The 21,145-nt window shown below is 29.1% G+C and overlaps 1 long non-coding RNA gene and 1 pseudogene across 2 annotated transcripts; both read right to left on the bottom strand.

The window, feature by feature from the left end:
* Window positions 1-484: 484 nt before the first annotated feature.
* LOC149894073 (uncharacterized) lies at window positions 485-20,900 on the bottom strand (annotated as a pseudogene). The gene is made up of 5 exons (XR_016446305.1): window positions 20,818-20,900; window positions 20,541-20,730; window positions 4,654-4,706; window positions 4,327-4,581; window positions 485-3,454 (listed from the first exon to the last, which is right to left on the bottom strand). The product of XR_016446305.1 is annotated as an uncharacterized LOC149894073 (transcript).
* LOC149894074 (uncharacterized) lies at window positions 15,494-20,498 on the bottom strand. Its single transcript, XR_016446411.1, has 2 exons — window positions 18,803-20,498; window positions 15,494-18,637 (listed from the first exon to the last, which is right to left on the bottom strand). It is a non-coding gene; the product is annotated as an uncharacterized LOC149894074 (long non-coding RNA).
* Window positions 20,901-21,145: the final 245 nt, after the last annotated feature.

The raw sequence follows: 21,145 nt of genomic DNA, 5'->3' as shown, positions 1-21,145 counted from the left end.
GATTTTTTGTGCGCGGATGTGGAAATGCTTAAATGTTTTGTAAAATGGCAGTAAATCTGATTTAATTTTTACTTGGCGTGTACTTTTTTTGTACGTAGTTTTTTTTTGTTAATTCTGATGTTGACTCTTCTGACTTAAAAAGCAATTAATTTAGACATTCTTATTTGACATCAAGTTTAATTATGAGAAAAATAATTATAATTAATTATGACATTATTATGAGTTACGACATTTTAATTGCTAATGAAATATGAAATTTAATAGTTTATTAAAGTTATAAATAAACTTTTGAGCTTATGATTTTTTATTTCACTTTTACATAAAATATTATTTGAAATTTATTTAAAATTTGTCCCAAGGGTCTTGATCTGAAATTTCACGTTTTTAATTTTCCGGCTGTAAAAAATTTTTTTTTAACTTTACACAATTCCGAAAAAATTTTCATTCATTTGCTCACTTCATTCATTAACCCAATACAAATTCATTTTTTCTTATGGATTCTTCCATCATATTTTTACTTTGCTACAACTTCTATCATCTTCAAACTTTTTATATCGTACATTGGATAAAAAACTTCCGATAAAAAAAGATATAAAAACCATTATTTACATACAAAATTCTAATAAATTAACATTAATAGGCATTTTGAAAAACGATTAAAATAGTTTACAACATCGATTTTCCTTTTCCCTCCGTTTCAAACTTTCCATTTCTATTTGTTTCATATCTTTCAAACAGACTTCTATATTACTTTTTGTACGTAACGCTGATGGATGATTGATACCTAAAATATCCGTTTGTATTTTATCAACTTGATAATAAATTTCTAAAGCTTCATTATATTTTCCCATATCATTCAAACAGATTGCTATATTATTTTTTGTATCCAATGTTGATGGATGGTTGATACCTAAAATATCCGTTTGTATTTTATCAACTTGATAATAAATTTCTAAAGCTTCATTATATTTTCCCATATCATTCAACCAGTTTGCTATATTATTTTTTGTACCCAATGTTGATGGATGATTAATACCTAAAATATCCGTTTTTATTTTATCAACTTGATAATAAATTTTTAAAGCTTCATTATATTTTCCCATTTGATACAAACAGCTTGCTATATTATTTTTTGTAATCAATGTTGATGGATGATTGATACCTAAAATATCCGTTTGTATTTTATCAACTTGATAATAAATTTCTAAAGCTTCATTATATTTTCCCATTCGATACAAACAACCTGCTATATTATTTTTTGTATCCAATGTTGATGGATGATTGATACCTAAAATGTCCGTTTGTATTTTATCAACTTGATAATAAACTTCTAAAGCTTCATTATATTTTCCCATTTCACTCAAACAGTTTGCTATATTATTTTTTGTAGCCAATGTTGATGGATGATTGATACCTAAAATATCCATTTTTATTTTATCAACTTGATAATAAATCTTTAAAGCTTCATTATATTTTCCCATTCGATACAAACAACCTGCTACATTATTTTTTGTATCCAATGTTGATGGATGGTTGATACCTAAAATATCCGTTTGTATTTTATCAACTTGATAATAAATTTCTAAAGCTTCATTATATTTTCCCATATTCTTTAAACAGTTTGCTATATTATTTTTCGTAGCCAATGTTGATGGATGTTTGATACCTAAAATATCCGTTTTTATTTTATCAACTTGATAATAAATTTCTAAAGCTTCGTTATATTTTCCCATATCATTCAAACAGATTGCTATATTATTTTTGGTATCCAATGTTGATGGATGATTGATACCTAAAACATCCGGTTGTATTTTGTCAACTTGATAATAAATTTCTAAAGCTTCATTATATTTTCCCATTCGATACAAACAACCTGCTATATTATATTTTGTAGTCAATGTTGATGGATGATTGATACCTAAAATATCCGTTTTTATTTTATCAACTTGATAATAAATTTCTAAAGCTTCATTATATTTTCCCATATCATTCAAACAGATTGCTATATTATTTTTTGTAGCCAATATTGATGGATGATTGATACCTAAAATATCCGTTTGTATTTTATCAACTTGATAATAAATTTCTAAAGCTTCATTATATTTTCCCATATCAATCAAACAGATTGCTATATTATGTTTTGCATCTAAAGTTGTTTGATTTTCAGCTCCATAAAATTTTGTGTTATAGTGTTGAATGGCATCAAGCATGTTTATTGCTTCTTGAAAAAAACCTTTGTTTGATAAAAAACATCGGATACTCCAACTCAGTTGATGGAGCACTTCACACATTTTTAGTTTGTTAATACGAAACATATGGATGAAATGGTTATAGAAGTGTTTCCCATCGTCAGCGTGTTCTTTAACTTCTTCCAACTGTAGTTTTAGAAAATGGACGATGTTTTCGTTGCATACTTCTGTTATTTCTTTGCGTTTTTGATACCATTTACACGCTAACTGTGTCATTTCGTGCATCGCGTATCTGTCATTGTCATCATCGAAACGATCAAGCAACGAATAACTGACTAGTAAACTTATTGCTCGATTTATCAAAAGCTCTTCGCTTATTTTCAGGTTTTTTGAAATACCATGAAGAAACTTTTTTGTAATGTGTTGACCATCGCAATACGATAAATGGTTTAAAATTTCCACTGATTTTTCATTCGATGTTTCTATTTTGTTTAATACTATGTTAATTGATGTTATAGTAGACTTTGTTTCCACTTCAGAAGAGATACTTTCCTCGAGCATTTCAATGGAATATGATTAAAAAAGATCTAAATATTCCTGCAAAGAAACGTTGTTGTTGTTTATATAGAGAATGGCTTGATTAATGGCGAGTGGATGATATTGAAGCTTTTTGGTAATATCTATTAGTTTTTCGTCATCGTTTGTTATTATTTGTTTTATTTTTTTTTTTGCGAAAAGAAAGGCATCTTGAGGCGAGAAAGAATTAATTTGCACTTGATTAACATCGGCAGACCATAATTTCCATTGCGATGTTACCAAAGTAAATGAATTTTTTTTATTTGCTATATATTTTTCAAAATTCTTCACACTTTCATCATCCACGTTGTCAAAGATGTACAACGTTTTTTCTCTTTCAAAATAATGATGTATTTTTCTGGAAACTACTTCTATATCGAACGGATCGCCTTGAGAATCTTTTACGCTTAACCCTAGTTGGTGACAGAGATTAGTCATTGAAACTTGTATTTTGTCAAATGCTGCATCGACCCACACAACGCTTTCAAAATAATCGTTGTAAATTGATGCATACTTTCTAGCGAGCTGAGTCTTTCCTATTCCAGACATTCCAGTTAAAACCGTGATTGATTTACCCGAACCGTTTGTTTGGCACACGTATTTATGAATTTGACTAAGTTCATTGTCACGTGAAAAAAAGACTTTTGTCGGCGGTAGGATACCGAAAATGGAGTGTCGGGATATTAACTCTAAAATAAAAAAAATTTATTTTTAACTGCACGGTGACATTTTTGAGGAATGTTTAAAAGTTATTTTTTGAACGGCATTTCGCTGTTCACTTGTTTTGTTTTTAATAGGAAAAACATAATAAATTGTACCTTAGACTTAAACAATGATTAAATTGACGATTTCTATTTTAAAAATTATCACTAACTGCTAAATGTAATTTTTAATACGCTTGCTATCTTTATGATAAAATAGTTTGTCTATAAGTTTTTTTTTTTTTTTCAACAATTCTAGTTGTAAACGCAATTTAAAACAATTACAGTTGTTTTTAGAAAATTCATATTACATGTATAGGATATTTTAAAGTTTAATTTGAGAACCTCGCAGTAAAACTATTATTCTTTTGAAATCGAAATCAATTTTTTTAAAAAGGTATTTTGAAAAAGTTGAAAAAAATTTTTCTTCGTGCAATGCAGGAGGGCTACAAAAAAAATTGAGACAGCTAATTTTGGAGTCCCTGTCACATTCAGTTTTTATTTCATATTTTTAAGTAATTAATATTGTATATTAAGTAATTAAATATAATAATGCTATAAATAGACCTTTTTTAATTTAATTCAAGTGTGAAATTAATCCGCAAAATTACTAAATGATTTTGCTAATAAAAAGTCCTTAAAGATTTGTAACAAATTAGCTTAATAAATTAAAGAAAGTTTGTCCTTTTCAAAAATGCTCGTATTAGTTAAAAAAATCTTTTAATAGTCTGCAGTGCTTTAACCTTTTTTGTATATTTTGTGTTTTGTTTTTTTTTTATCTCTAATTAATATTCAGGAGCAGTCGGAGAAACTTCGGCATGTAAAGGCGGCACAAAAGCTATGAAGCTCAAAATACCTACTTCGTTCGCATTCACTGACCAAATCTTTACGGTTGCAAAAAAGTAATCCTCTTTTCATATCTCGCCATTGTTTTAGTGGATAATTCTTACGCCATTGGTTCAGTATTTGCAAAGTTTGTTCCCTCGTAGTTTCAAATTCTTCTTTTACATTATCGATTGCTGAGTCATCAACCAAAAGACATCGAGTAAACTTTTGCCAATCATATGTCAGCTTATCAGCAAGTGTTGTGAATACATCTTGTGGAAGTTTGTCAACTAAGACAGCAGGTTTTTTTTAGAAAATCTAAAATCAGTTTTAAATAGGAAACATTAAAAATATTTTATTACCCATTATATCGTCGAACTCGTTCTCCATGACAACTTCATCTTTTAAAGCCATTCTACGAAAAAGAAATCTCAGTAGTTTCAGTAAAACGCTCAGAAATTTCAGTAAAGCGCTCTTATATTCGTCAGCGAACTATTTTCACGGTTAATAAACGAGTACAAATAAATTTGGTGCTGCGTCAAAATAAATTAGAGGAGTTTTAGAGGTGAAATAAACCGTTTCATATCAGATATTTCAAAAACCCCTAGGTCACTGAAACAATACTGCCATCCCAGTAAACTTCCTTTTGATGGAATACATTTTATTGACTATTAAAGTGGCTTGGCCTTTGGGGACTCTGCTCCTTAAGAACAAAAAAGATGCCAATGATCAATCTTTTCTAAAGTGACTATTTTAAAAGAAACTTGAGTAGTTCTGAATAATGCAGCAGTGCCTGAATGATTGTGATCTGCTTAAATTAGGACTTGTGAAAATATTTTGAAATAATTATTAATAAAGCAATAAGTTAAAGAATAGTTTTGAAGTCGAACACGCACTTAGAGTTTAATTTAAATGCGTATTTTGAAAATGGGACAAACACTGTCATATTACACGTTTTCTTTTATTTTTTTAACTATATTTATAACAGCTTAAAATATGAGAGGTTTTTCAAATAAGACACATTTTGTAGAACAACATATTTGTGACAAAACTTCGAATGATTTAATGGATGCGAATTAAGTGTATTTGGAAAGACTTATAAAAATGATAACTTAAGTTTCTAGAGTCCTCCTAATATTTTGACAACTCATCTCCGTTAAATGATAAGCGTAAACTCTCCCCGGGATTGCATTTATTTGTAACATTTTAAAATTCATATGCATATAATTCATATCATAAAATTCATATTCATTCATATGTAACATATAAAATTCATATATTATAAAATTCATCCATTCAAAGGTGCGCTTTTTAAAAGTAAAAACTACAATCGAAGTTGTTTGATGGCAAAATGCGTTTAATGCAGACTGGGATGACACAAATATTCTTCAAAACGTTAAGAGACGTTTTAATCATGGTTTTCAGCTTCCGGTTCAAACCAAGCGGCAGATTCTTTTATCTCTTTTTATTCTAAAATGCTCAATTACATTAATTACATTTGGTTAATGATTTTTTATGCAATTAAAGACGTCTATGATATAAATAAATGAATTGAATGAAACAAAAGTTTGTCTCAAGTCAAAATTTTTTCTTCCTCTTAACTCTAGTTAACATCGGAATTAACTTGCTGATACCTCCCCTACCTCCCCTTCGGCAGAGACGCTATTAATGTATGAGCCTTTGAAGTTTGGGACAAAATTTCATTTGAATTGTTTTAGTTCAATGTTTTTTTAGTAGATACATTGTAACAATCTCGTTTTAAAACATCAATATAGAACATCTTTGATACCGAAAATAAAACAAAACTCTAGTAAAATATTTTTGTTAAGTTTTAGCGGTTCATTTTCTTTAAACTCATCAACGTCATCCTGCATTATTCTCTCAACACTGTCAAGGACACTGGCATAGAAGTCCTTCGCATCTACTGCTACCTCAAAGAAAGCCATTCACTTTTTATACCTGCTTAATTTTCCTTAAAGTCATCCTCTACAGAACATGCACTTTGTACTTCAACCTTTCCTTGAGAGTCAGTTATAAATTTCTAACTTTACATTGGAAAGGGGTTTTTTATTTTGGAATCTGTTCAGCCACTTTTTGGTTGTCATTAAAAAACCAAACTTCTTCTAGTTTTTGAACTGTTTAAAGCTCCGAAAAATTCTGTAATAATCCAGAGAAGAAAGAATGGTTATACGTCTAAAATCTTGATCAGTAGGTAATAAACAGTGATACGTGATTGGAAAAAATGTTTGACAGCTTTGAGCTCAACACTGGTTTCCATAAGCTTTTTCAAAAAATACAAAACAACAAAGTTTTTGTTTTTTGATGAACAAGCATCAGAAAGTAAATGTAGATGCACTTTCCCAGTGGGCACCAAGACGTATATGAGATGTCTATTTAGTGTCTCAGATGTCTCAAGACATCTGAGATAAAACTGAGACATCATAAAGACGCCTTAAAGATATTGCATATTAGGTATGTGAAATTCCGAATTTTTCCGTCACCGATTTTTTCTGGAATACTGCGTTTTTGAAATTTTTCAACGACCTCGTGTTATGATTTGAATCGCTTTACATCGTTTAAATTTGTTTTCATGATAATAGTTTAAAACATTTACAGAAAAACATTAGTGTATGATCTCATATATTTTTTTCAATTTAATATTTAATCTCATATATCTTTTAACTTAATGTTTGATCTCATATATTTTTTAACTTAATGCTGATAGTTTAAATGTTAGTTTTGTGTGTTTGTGTGTAACCATCGGATTTAATGTTATTATTACACTTGAAGGTAAGAAACTTGTGTTTTAAAATTTTTATTAATAATAAAGTGTTCATTAAACTTCATAAAAAATCTAAACTGAGTGAAATCTTATTTATTTTGATTCATATTTTGCTTTTCTTTGGTAGCTCACCCTTATCCACCATTGGACTTTATAATAATATCATTATATATAGTCAAGTGATTATTTGGTCGTGGACATATGACTATCGAATTAAATATTTCAATTATACCTCAAGGTATGAAAAAAGCGTTTTAAAACTAAAGCTTTCTCGCAACGAACAAAACGTTGAAACTCTACATTTTCTCTTCCACTTAAAAACTCTCCTATACGTAAGTTTCGCGTTCAATTTATAATTACAAAATCCCTAAAAAACGCTCATAAAAAATAGCGCTAAAACAATATTAACAATATTTCAAGGAAACGATGCCAATGTCCGCTTTACGAAATTTTCTTCTGCGCAATTCAAGTAAAAAAACTTTTTCCTAACGATAGCTTACTCATTAATCTTCTTTTAAGATCTTGCTGTTTGTCTTTTATTATTAGATATGTTTTTTTTTGAAAATATTTTTAAGATCTTTTACATAAAAAAACAATGGAGGAAAGATATAAGAGAATGCGTCAGATCATTATATTTCAACCAATTTAAAGAAAACTTTGTGGGGTACCATCTCTGATTTTCCTGGTTTTTACATATCATTATCTAAACGATGTAAATAGGTTAAATATGCAATTTCAGAGTTCCAAGTGCAACGGTTTAGAAATTATAGCCTTACAAACACTCTCAGGTAGCCCCCCTCGGTTCCTCGAACCGTAAAAATAGACAACTTTAAGGCCTTATTATTTTTTTCTAACTTTTAACAAGTGGCTCATTTTTTCTAGAACTCTTTTCTAGATAGTTCTGTCTCAAAAATAATGATTTTCATTAGCTTGTATCATGTTAGAAGAAAACTACAGCCTTCTCAACTTTGGAAAAGTTCTGAAAAATGCTTAAAAAAGTTAACCGCAGTATTTTTCTATTCATCAACAAGTTCTTACATGTTAGTTTTCTGATTAGCTACAATTTTCTGCAACAAGTGGGCAAAATACAAGCAGCTTGTTACATTTTAGAAATCAGTTTTATCTAAAAATATATAGTCTTCTTGACTAAAAAGTCCCATTTTCAGCCATTTCGGGATAGCTCGTACATTTTTCTAACACTTTGTATTGATCTGATATTAACAGCAAATAAGGCCATTAGGTCTAACTATATAAAAATGTAAATATCACAAACTTGTCATGTTCACAACAAAAATGGCAGCATTTTTTAATAACCCATTTTTTAAATTATCAGGGTTGAAAAGCGTTATTGCAAACCAGTGCCCCTCCAACTTGCCTCCTGGCCCATGTGAGAGATGTAACCCACTATCTGTAATTTGTTTTAAAAAATTCTATATAATTGCTATAAAACCATTTCAGCCCAACATTGTTATTTATGTCAAAAGCATAGTTATCTTTTTTTCAAAATTCTTGTATACTCCCTTAATAATGGCAATACATAATAATGTGGTTGAAAACAATTATATATGATAATTCATTTCATTTTTTTTTTTAATAAGATAAGAGTAAAACCCTCTAGTTTTTTTGAGCTCAGGCTCGTTTAATGTGGCAATAATGTCACTAACTGGATACCAATGCATATCTGTGGTTGCTGGATATTTGAAATAATTGCCTGCTTTTTGTAAACAGCTAACACAAACTGTGTCACCTTTAAGACCAGTTATCTTGCCAGGAAAGAATTCACCAAAATAATTCACTGATACCCAATCATTAATATTAATATCAGTATTCATCGATTTTTGTTTATTAACGCAACTATTTTCCAGCAAGTGAAAAGAGTCAAATGTACTGCTCATTGATGTTACATAAGCTTTTAAACAGCATGGTTGAGGTGAAAAATAATGAAATGAGCGAGTTCCTTTGATAGCAGGAACATTCTCAAATCGTTTATAAACGATTTTAGAAAATGCTAAATTTAGCAAGCACTTCATTGCTAAATTTAGCAAGCACTTCATGTGTAATAGCAGCTGTTTCGGTTTCAGAAATGTAGATAAATCTGAAAAAAAGTTAACATAAATCATAGTACTTTTTCCAAATATGTATTTAGTAAGGTCTTGTTTTAAGGAATCCTTTTTTATACTAATTGACATTTTATAACTAAACATTCATATGTAAATTTCATTATTTTTGGATATAATGTAGATACACTTTGACAATAGCATGATATATACCAGATGTTTTTGACTTTTTCTTTAGCAACTAAAAATATGTCCCTCGGCGTCAAAATATGATTGCCAATTGGCCTTTGAAGGGATAGGTTATGAATAACTCTTTTCACTGTTGATCTTTTAATAGGAGACACACCAAATTTAGTAAGACAAGGATTTATAGTATCAATTTGGATGAAAGAGTTATCAGGTGATATATAATCTGGGTCATGTCTCTTGTCAACTTCTTCAACACTCTTGATTTTTCTTACACAGCCAAAACATATCTTTTTCCTAGGAATTAAATTAGAGTTTAGTTGATTATGCTCCAGAGTGACGGTTGTCAGGTTTCCTTTAACAATCTTTGAATGAATTGAGAAAGGGTAACAACATGATTTATGGTATGTTGAATAGTAATTAATAAATTGTAACCTCTGGTAAGTGCAAATTGTATGCAGATGAATACTTTTTATTCCAGTCTTAAGGTCAGCAGGTATTTATCTTCATTTAATATTTCGGAAAATTTAGACTGACTGTGGTAGGTATTTTTATGACAATCTTACCTTTGTTCAATACCAATAGAACAAGTATTCATGTTTATCTAATAAGTTTAATCAAGATGAAATATTATTAAACCTTCTTCTGTATAAATTTATATGAAGTTATATAGGAGAAGTAGGTTCAATAATGAATTGATTCTACATCCATACATACATACATATACATACATACATACATACATTCATACATATACATACATTACATTACATACATACATTACATACATACATTACATACATACATTACATACATACATTACATACATACATTACATACATACATTACATACATACATTACATACATACATTACATACATACATTACATACATACATTACATACATACATTACATACATACATTACATACATACATTACATACATACATTACATACATACATTACATACATACATTACATACATACATTACATACATACATTACATACATACATTACACACATACATTACACACATACATTACACACATACATTACATACATACATTACATACATACATTACATACATACATTACATACATACATTACACACATACATTACACACATACATTACACACATACATTACACACATACATTACACACATACATTACACACATACATTACACACATACATTACACACATACATTACACACATACATTACATACATACATTACATACATACATTACATACATACATTACATACATACATTACATACATACATTACATGCATACATTACATACATACATTACATACATACATTACATACATACATTACATACATACATTACATACATACATTACATACATACATTACATACATACATTACATGCATACATTACATACATACATTACATACATACATTACATACATACATTACATACATACATTACATACATACATTACATACATACATTACATACATACATTACATACATACATTACATACATACATTACATACATACATTACATACATACATGACATACATACATTACATACATACATTACATACATACATTACATGCATACATTACATACATACATTACATACATACATTACATACATACATTACATACATACATTACATACATACATTACATACATACATTACATACATACATTACATACATACATTACATACATACATTACATACATACATTACATACATACATTACATACATACATTACATGCATACATTACATACATACATTACATACATACATTACATACATACATTACATACATACATTACATACATACATTACATACATACATTACATACATACATACATACATACATACATACATACATACATACATACATACATACATACATACATACATACATACATACATACATACATACATACATACATACATACATACATACATACATACATACATACATACATACATACATACATACATACATACATACATACATACATACATACATACATACTTACATACATACATACATACATACATACATACATACATACATACATACATACATACATACATACATACATACATACATACATACATACATACATACATACATACATACATACATAGTAAGTCGTCTTAACTAAAACGTCTTAAAGTCGCTATATTTCAGACGTCTTAAAGTTTTCTTTAACTGGTCTCAAATGAAACATTTCACGTCGTCTAATTTAAAACGTTTTAAAGTTGCCTTATTTAAGACGTCTTAAAGTTGTCTTTAACTGGTCTTATATGAAACACTTCAAGTCTTCTTATTTAAAACGTCTTAAAGTTGTCTTATTTAACACGTTTTATTGACGGCTTAAAAAGTCATTTATATATATGTGTATGTATATATATATAAATATATATATATTTATTACCTTCCAGTCTCCTTCCAATACAATATAAATATATATATTTATATTGTATTAGAAAAAGACTGAAAGGTGGTTACAAAATATAGTAAGGTGTGAAATATATGAACTATCCAAATGCAATAAATGAAAAAAAGAGACATCTTTTACTATAGAAATACTTCACAGCATCCACAAAAAAGAGTACATGATTATATTTTTAATAAGATTTTTGTAATGCTGGTGCGTTTTTAACATGTTCTGAATAAATTTATGAACAGCTTTCTCCGATTCCTTTGGATATGTCTATCAGACAACCGCTAAAAAGAGAAAACTAATTAAACAATAATAGGTCAAGAAAATAATTGTTTTTTTGGAAAGCAGCATTAGAAGACACTTACCAACTACATATTTGTAAAGGTGGCTTTCTTTAAGACTTCTTTTTCCGCTTCTCTGTCCATCCATGTTGAAACTTATCATTAGCGAACAATCTAATTTCTAAATTCGATTAGTTACTCAGAAATCTGTAAAATATGTGCTTGTAATAACCTAGCCATAGGAACTTCACGAAAATAATTCAAAACTCTTTTGAATTATTAGTTGGTCTTTTTCATATTGTCAAGGCAGTAATCCGGAAACACATGTAATACCAGCAGCTATAAGAGGAGACATATTTCTGATGTTGCTTATATGACTGGCAGCTAAAATTGTAATCTGTCCGCTTGCAAAATTCTTGTTCTTCATTAAACACTACCCTTTCTTCCCAAGAACTTTTGATAATGCCCCTTTCACAAGAATAATATCCAGTATGAGCATTAGCCCATTTTAAAAATGCTCTTGCTGGGGCATCACAGAGAAATGCTCTAACTTTTACAAAGTGTACAACTGATTTTATTGTCAGATAAAACTGTCCGCATATCTTTAAACCACAAAATTCTTGTAATTCTTCCGCAATTGGAATTAAAGACGTAATTAAAGACGCAATTAAGGAAGGAATTAAAGCATGAACGTATAAGAGTGGACGTGCATCTTATTTTTATAGTTTAAACTTTTTGTATTTGATTAAACTTTTGTAGCATTTGTTTAATAAGACTGTTCAGGATAAAGTAACGACTTTATGTGTTGACAAATTACTAAACAGCTTATACCAAGGTAAAGGAAATAAGTTGTCGGCACGAACAGATTTTATAATTTTTTCAAGATAAGCATTTGTAAATTTGAGAACATTTTTCGTGTAAACAAAGTTTAAAATAGACCTAAAGAAAGTATAGCGAAATATAAATAAGCTTAAAATTTTTTTTCAAGATCTGTTTTCATTCAATTCCTTGGTCCGTCATTCACCAGCTTGGTCCTTCATTCACCAGACTTTTTTATAACTCAATTGATAATGCAAAACCTTATAAAAAGTTCTTCAAATTTAAAATTATCTTCCGAAATGCGGCCAGATATTTCATGTTTTCGTTTTCCATATTTCATACATTATTTCATTTTTCATAAAAAGCACTTAATAACCCATTAGTTTTAGTCAAATAAAAGTTATTTTGTGTATAGCTGGTAAATCATATTATGTTAATATTAAATACTTTTTAATGCTTGCGGTTTGCCATAAATTGGCTTTGATAAATTCTTTAAAACTCTGACAAATTATTTTTTCTTTCTAGTCTTTATATTCATTTTATCTATAAGTTATTTATCCTTAACTGTATATATTTCTGTTGTTGAACGTATATATATATATATATATATATATATATATATATATATATATATATATATATATATATATATATATATATATATATATATATATATATATATATATATAAACACACACACACAAACACACAAAAACACACACACACACGCACACACAAACACCGTCTTTAAGACAATTTAAATACGATGGCTTTAAGACCTTTTAAATAAGTCAGCCTACAATGTTTCATTTGAGACCAGTTTAAGACATCTTTAATACCAATTTCAAGTCGTCTTAATTTTTTCTTTAAGACGACTTGTTGTTGGGTGGGAAACGTCTATGACTAAAGACATCTTAAAATGGTTATTACGAAAGATATCTTAAACTGGTTATTCCGAAAGACGTCTTAAACTGGTCGTTCCGACAGATGTCTTGTAAAGATGTCTTAAGGACGTCGTAAACTGGTTGTCGGAAGACGTCTTAATGAGGTGTGGAAAGGCCGTCTTAAACACGTCTTTAACTAGTTGCAGACGTCTAGAAGAGTTAAAGATAAGTTACATACGTCTTACGTTGTCTTATGTTATGTGGGGAGGTGGGCTACATGAGAGTGTTTATAAGGCTATAATTTCTAAACCGTTGCACTTGGAACTCTGAAATTGCACATTTAACCTATTTACATCGTGTAGATAATAATATGTAAAAACCAGGAAAATCAGATAGTACCCCACAGGCCAGGAAAATCAGATGGTACCCCACAGGCCATTGGTTGAAATATAATGATTAGACCCGAATATTGAACAAGGGGCATTTACGTAAAACAAGAAACTTTGATATCATTTTCAAAAATTGTTCAGGGAAGTACTTTTTATTATGATTTTTTTTCCACCATTGCTTAAATATTTTAAATAACTTAGTAACAAAAATATATATATTTTTTTCTCAATCTGTTTATATATATATATATATATATATATATATTATATATATATATATATGGTATAGCATTGTAGAAATAATGTTAATATTTCCAGAAAGAGTGATAAATACAGCGTCATATAATATATTTTTATTATTACTATTATACAAACTAAATAATTAGTTTGTTTTATATAACATTACTTAAAGTTTCACACAAATTAGCGATCATCAGGTTATAATAGTTATATATATATGTATATTGATATATATATATATGTGTGTGTGTGTGTGTGTGTGTGTGTGTGTGTGTGTGTATGTGTGTGTGTGTGTGTAAAGGTTTTAATCTCTACAATTTTTAGTATTGACATAGGATTTATAAACTAAAACTGTATTTTTATGCATATTACTATTATTATATTGATTTGAAAATGTTTAGTAAAAAAATTTAACATCAGTTAAAGAAGGTTTTCTATTGCTAACACCCATGTGTGATAATAATATAACTCACTTTTTCAAGAATATATAATAATTAGAAAAACAATTATGCCAAGGCGGAGAAATAATACACTTTACATGAGAACTTACATGAGAAAATATTGTAACAGAAAGAAAGGTTACGATATTGGGAGTGACAATGTTGAAGTTGAGGCAAATCATTCCTCTGAAAGAAATGATTTGTGTCAAAGCAGTGATAGTATTGAATAGTTTGTCTTTAATGGTAGCAATGACTTTGGATATGAATAAGCTATGTTGTCTTTATCAGATACCTCTGATGGCAACATTCCAGATACACATGGTTTTCAAATGGAATTAAGTCGACTCATCAGTGGAAATAACTGCTCACGTGTATTTGTACATGGTTTGCTAAAAATATTAGGAAAGGATGGGCTCCCATAATTGCCTAAAGACACAAGAACTTTGCTAAAAACTCCTAGAACAACCCATGAAATAGAAAAATGTGGAGATACCTTTATACATTTTGGTATATAAGCAGGTATTGAAAAGTGCATGCTAGAAAATACAAAGAATTTTAATAATAATAAAAGCATTGATTTATACATAAATGTGGATGGTTTACCACTCTTCAAATCCGTTGGAATTCAGTTTTGGCCGATATTGAGATATTTTGGTTGTCTTGACATTTTTATAATTTCTTTGTTTTCTGGTAAGAGTAAGCCAGATAGTGTGCATGAATTTCTAAGTGAATTCATTGCAGAATTTCAAAATTTATCTGGAACAGTTATTATAAATGAAAAAGGTTTTTCTCTTTTTTTTAAGAATTTTGTTTGTGATGCACCTGCTCGTATATTCCTGAAGTGTATCATAAACCACACAGGTTACAAATCTTGTGAACGGTGTAAGATTGTTGGCACATATGTTTAACATAGAGTTGAAAATCAAATTGACACATTGTAAGTATTTTGAAATGAAACAAAATTTGTTTGTTATTGCTCATTTTATCTCTCATGAGTGTTGGGATTCCAAATGTCTTTTCAGTTTTTATTGTAACAATCTATAATCTGGATTATAATTACTAAAAATATGAAGGTGAAAATTGTTTTCACTTATAATTGGGTGGTTTTAAATCCAAGATGTAAACCCAAGTTTGTATCATAAATCTGTAATCCTTGGGCCTCGTTTTGATATACTATTATGTCAAAATGAGGAATTTTCATTCTTCAAGCTGACAAGGTAGAATGCATGACCTGCAACTACACTACAGCGGCTGATAGTAGCAATGAAGAAAAAAAGGTTGAGGAAAACTGTGATCAGAGGGTGGTTTTACCACAACCACCTACACTTTATCAATCAAGGGGAAAAGGACGCAATAAAAAAAGACCTGTTATTTCTTCTGATTTTGAAAGTGATGATAGTGAAGTACGCCAGAAGATACCTCAAATACAAAACAAACCCCATTTTGATATATCTGCAGAAACCATTTTACTTTTAAAAGTAGCAACTAAGTTTTCCTTAAACACTGTTTTATGAAACTGCTTTTTGAAGTTGATTAAAGTACGATTTTTTTCTTGTTTTAGTAAGCATGTCTGACAATGGTTTGGAAGATGAGGAAGATAAGGAATTTGTACCTATGTCAAAATCAAGCGAGTTAGACATTTATTTTTTGCTTAGTTTGTTATAGTGTTTCTTAAAAAACAGTTCATTTCAAGTTGATGCAATGTTTAAAAGTTTAAAAAGATTGTAAACGCGATGTTAAGTTTTGGAACTTGTAAATATCTAGTGATCCATGTTTAAAATATATTTTCTTTGGTTTCCAGATTTCCAGCACTCAGTTCTTTCCTTTCAACTCAATGTTCTTTGTTGGATGCGCAACAACGGGCGCAGAGTTGGAAACAGTTTAATAAGTAGCCCAATTAACAGCACCTTGATTCAAGATATGGGCATGATGAACACGACCGATGAGTTTATGGAATTTGAAAAGAACCTCTTGAATGACACACTTCTATCAGTAAAAGTAAGGATATTAATAAGAATTCTTTAACAAATACAGTATACTATTAGTTGCCTAATAAACTCCGGGCGGTCGAAAAAAAAAAATTAATAAGAGTCCCCTCCCGTTTATTAGACACTTAAGAGTACATGTAAAATTCTATTTATTTATGCATTAAAATCCATGTAACTGGGTTTTACATAGGGAAAGATAAAATTACCTTTATAACAGTGCTACAAAAAAAAACAGCAAAGAAATGTTTAGGGGATTTATGGTGTAAACATAAGTTGTAGGCTTTCTCTGTTTAAATCCCAATTAACTGAATCGTTATACATTAGTAGACCTTTTTTTTTTTATAACTTTTTTTTTTTTTAAAAAAAAAAAAAGGTGAAGTTTTAGCCAATTGTTTTTCACTCTAGCTGACGCAACTTCGCTAAGTGGGTGGATGCAACTGGAAAGGCTGCACCAAAATATCATGAAACGTGTTCTGAGCAATGAGTTAAGGGCTAATTTGAACATGCAGGGCCTTGGTAAAGGAACAAGTAGAAAAACTAAATTTGCGGATACGAAAATCTACCGCCTTATATACAACACTTTACTACATAAATTTCCGAAAACAACGGAAACTGAGTTTTACAAGAAAACTCAGAGTATGTTAAGAAATACTCCAGCACGCAAGAATGCTGAACTAAAAAAATAATATATTGAAATAAATATTTAAGTTTTAATTAGTTTTTAATTGTTTTGTACCTTCTAATATATGTGTACTATATGTTTTTGAAATAGTACTTCTCATTTTTACAATATAAAGTACTCATCTGATATTTATTTTACATAACACTAATTTAGTCCAAATGTTTTAACATTTTTGTAACCTTTTTAATGCAAATTAGCCGTCTTCAAAGTTACTGGTATGAGATGTCTAGAAGACATTTGATAGGTAGTAGTCTCACAGATGACTAATTTGAGATGCCTCAAATACATCTGAATTCAGACGTCTAAAAGGTGTTAACATTGAGATGTCTTTTAGATGGCATTTAGACACCAGTCTGAGACGTTGTTGAGATGTCTAATAGACATCTTGGTGCCCACTGGGTTAGCTCTTCATTCTGTAATTAAATCTTTTTCTAACTTAGTCAATTAGTGAAGCAGGGTTGAAGATATTTTGTTTTAGATCCTCTACCACTCTGAGTTTCCAACCAGGTATAAACAAAGATGCTATCTTTGTTTTACAATGTTTGATCATTTCTAACAAATATTAAATTTCTTCACCAACGTTCAATTTAGGAATCGGTTGGGTTTGTTGCATGTAAAAGCACACTTTAAAAACATTTTCATTTTTCTCAACCATAAGAGAGTATAACTATTTGGCTTTTATTTTGTGCAGACAATATTTAATATAAACTTTTACCTTTAGTTTCATATCAAACATATTTCTGATAAACTTTTTTAGTGTTTTCTGTTATCAGGTTTCCAAATTCAACATCGAACATTATTGAAATTTTTTAACTATTAAGAAAGTGATTAAGAAAATATTTATATTGTCTTGATTTTCAAGTTTCTTCTTAATTTTACATTATTTAGCACTTTTTGCTCTCCCATTGTGTGAAAATCATATTAACTAGTTAAGTTAACTATTGAATAATTTCTTTATTGCTTAAAGTTTGTCTAAAGTCTCCATATTTTTCAGTTCACAGACATCCATTTTTAAAGAAATATTGTACCATGTATAACAGTCCTTTTTTCAAAACTTGAAATGAAAAGAGTTTTTTTTAACGAAACAGAACAAAAAAAACATAACTGTTGCAGATCTTCTGTCATCTATACTGTAGTTTACTTGCTTTCCTAAATAAAAATATTAACTTATTTTTATTTAAGTTAATTTAACAAACGTGAGAAGAAAAGCATCCTATTTAAATTTTAATTGTTCATTAAAAAACTTCTTGATAAAATCTGAAAAAATAGACTGTTAATATTGGTTTCAAAAAATATGTATAAACTGTAGTTTACTGAATGTTTTCACAAATAAAAGTATTCCTTTCTTGGCCTGTCTTTTTATTTGAGTTTATTTTGCAAACTTCAGATGAAAAGCATTCTGCTTAACTTTTAATTCTTCATTGTGCAGCTTCTGGGAAAAGCCTGATAAAAAAGATTATCAAAATTTGTATAAAAAATAATTATTTGTACTTTTAATTCATAGTATATGATTTTATTTGAAACTAATTGTTATTAGAAACTATAATGTAGGAACTAATAATTGATCTTTAGAAGAAAATCAAAGGGATTCTGTAAAATTAAAAAAAAATGTATTGCTATTGGAAATCTTTGCCAACAATAGTTATGATCCTGAACTTTAAAAAAGGGCTAGTGTAACACCAACTGAGCTCACCTACAGTTTCCAGGATGCAAAGCTTGCCTTGCTTTACACGTTTTACTGTACTGCCTGCAAGCTATAACTGCTTTTTTTTCCAGTGATTAATATCTCTGTCGCTTTATCTCTTCTGTTTTGCTAATTTTCAATCTTTTCCGACCTTCGCCCAGGGGTTTACATGTTAACAAAGTTATACTTTTGCCATTTGCACTATGAAATCCAAAAGTAATAAAAACTGAATTTCGGAAAAATTAGACTTACGCCCCATTAGTTTAACCGTTCTTCAATTGACTTCGTTCAATTGTTTTTGAGTAGAAATGCACATGTTGAAAAACCCCCTCCTCTCCAAGCCTCCACAAAGTGATTTCTCTTCAGCAATACTGAGCTCATTCTACCATGGGTTGTTTAATGAAACTGAGAAACGTTGAAAGCAGTTTTTAGGTGTTTGCTATAACAAGCAGTTCATGTAGTCTTTAATGTCATTAGTTTTAACCATAATTACTTCAAACCTTTGACCTTTTGAAGTATATTTTATTTGTTTAGTAATTCGTTGATGTGTATTGGTTCTGTATTTTTTTTAAGTTTTCGTTTTAATATAGCAAAATTCCTGTTGTAAGATAAAGAATGAACGACCTTGAATTGAATATTGTGGAAGTTGTAAGCTTATTATTTATTCAATGTGATATGTGGAATTATTTTATCAGCTTTAAATTTATTTGAAACCTATTTCCTTTTAGTAGAAAACTTTGTTACTAGACTTAAATGTACCCTCCTTTCAGCCATAGCCTTACGTTAAATAACATCGTTCAACGTTTTGCTATTGCGAAAATATTTTAGCGCTTATGAAAATCTTTAAAACTTGCTTTTTCTGTTTGTTGATGGAACTTAATGGTTTATCAAATGTTTACTTTAAAGTTTACACTAAATATTTTGAATATGAAACTTATGACAATTTATTCTGGTTTTAAATCCTTTGCTGATATGTTTTAGTTTTTCAGTAGTTAGAAAACTCGCGAGGAGAATAAGTACAAGTCTTTGTTCTGATTCTCTAATCGGAAAGGAACTGCAGAGTTTTTTGGGAATGCTATTGCCCAATTAGATGAGTTGAGTAACATTTCATAATCTTTAATAAATTTAATGAAGCTATCTCTGAAACTGTTTTCTGATATTAGGTTTCTGGTATTAAATTTCTCATGTTTAAGTTCTGATATTCAGTTACAAAATTTGTTGTTGTTATTTAAGAACTCTTGCTTCATTCTGCTTTAATTATTCACTTTTGCAAAATCGTTTTTTCTTCTACATATACCAGCTTTCCTAACTATGAAACTTAAGTTGTTAAAGAACAAGTGACAAGTAGAACAATAATTGATTACGTACCGGTTCATTTCGTGCTCTAGTGTCTCCATTTTCCTTACTGAAAATATTTTTTTCTGCGATCTTTATTAGAACAGCTGGTTGATGGACAATACCAGTGTTTGTTTCAACAATTTTTCTCTTGAACTTGTTTAATCCAGCACGTTAACGATTTTAAAATTGAAGCTTTAATCTCAACTGAATCATGCAACAGCTAACCATAAAAATCAAGAAAAAAATAAACAAAAATCAGTATCAAATCAATAAAAGTTTGAATTGGATTTTTAGAATGAAAAGTTACCAATCGAGATCTGCGACAAACCAATCTGTGATCGTTGTGACCGTGTTTTAGTTGTTGAACTTTCACTTTCAAAAATTAAAAGTAAATAAACTCCCTTGCATTAAAATTAACTTTGTTGTTATTTGATTTTAAATTTAAGTATCAAATTTCATGATAAAAGCGTAAAACGTGTAGAACGAAAAGTTCTGAAAGAGACTGACCATTTGCCGCTAGGGAGGATCAACAAGAAGTCGATTTGTAAACTTCTTTCAGTTAGCTTAATAAAAACTCGGTTACAACATCTTTCTTACGGTCTTTCTTTTAATCACCTTAAAAAGTCAGTAAAGTA

The sequence above is a fragment of the Hydra viridissima genome, unplaced genomic scaffold (assembly GCF_058129835.1).
Source record: "Hydra viridissima isolate aposymbiotic clone 2 unplaced genomic scaffold, HvirCarnegie_v1 scaffold_1, whole genome shotgun sequence".
Lineage (NCBI taxonomy): Eukaryota > Metazoa > Cnidaria > Hydrozoa > Anthoathecata > Hydridae > Hydra > Hydra viridissima.
Note: the sequence above shows the minus strand (reverse complement) of the source record. Positions and strands in the feature narration are given on the sequence as shown.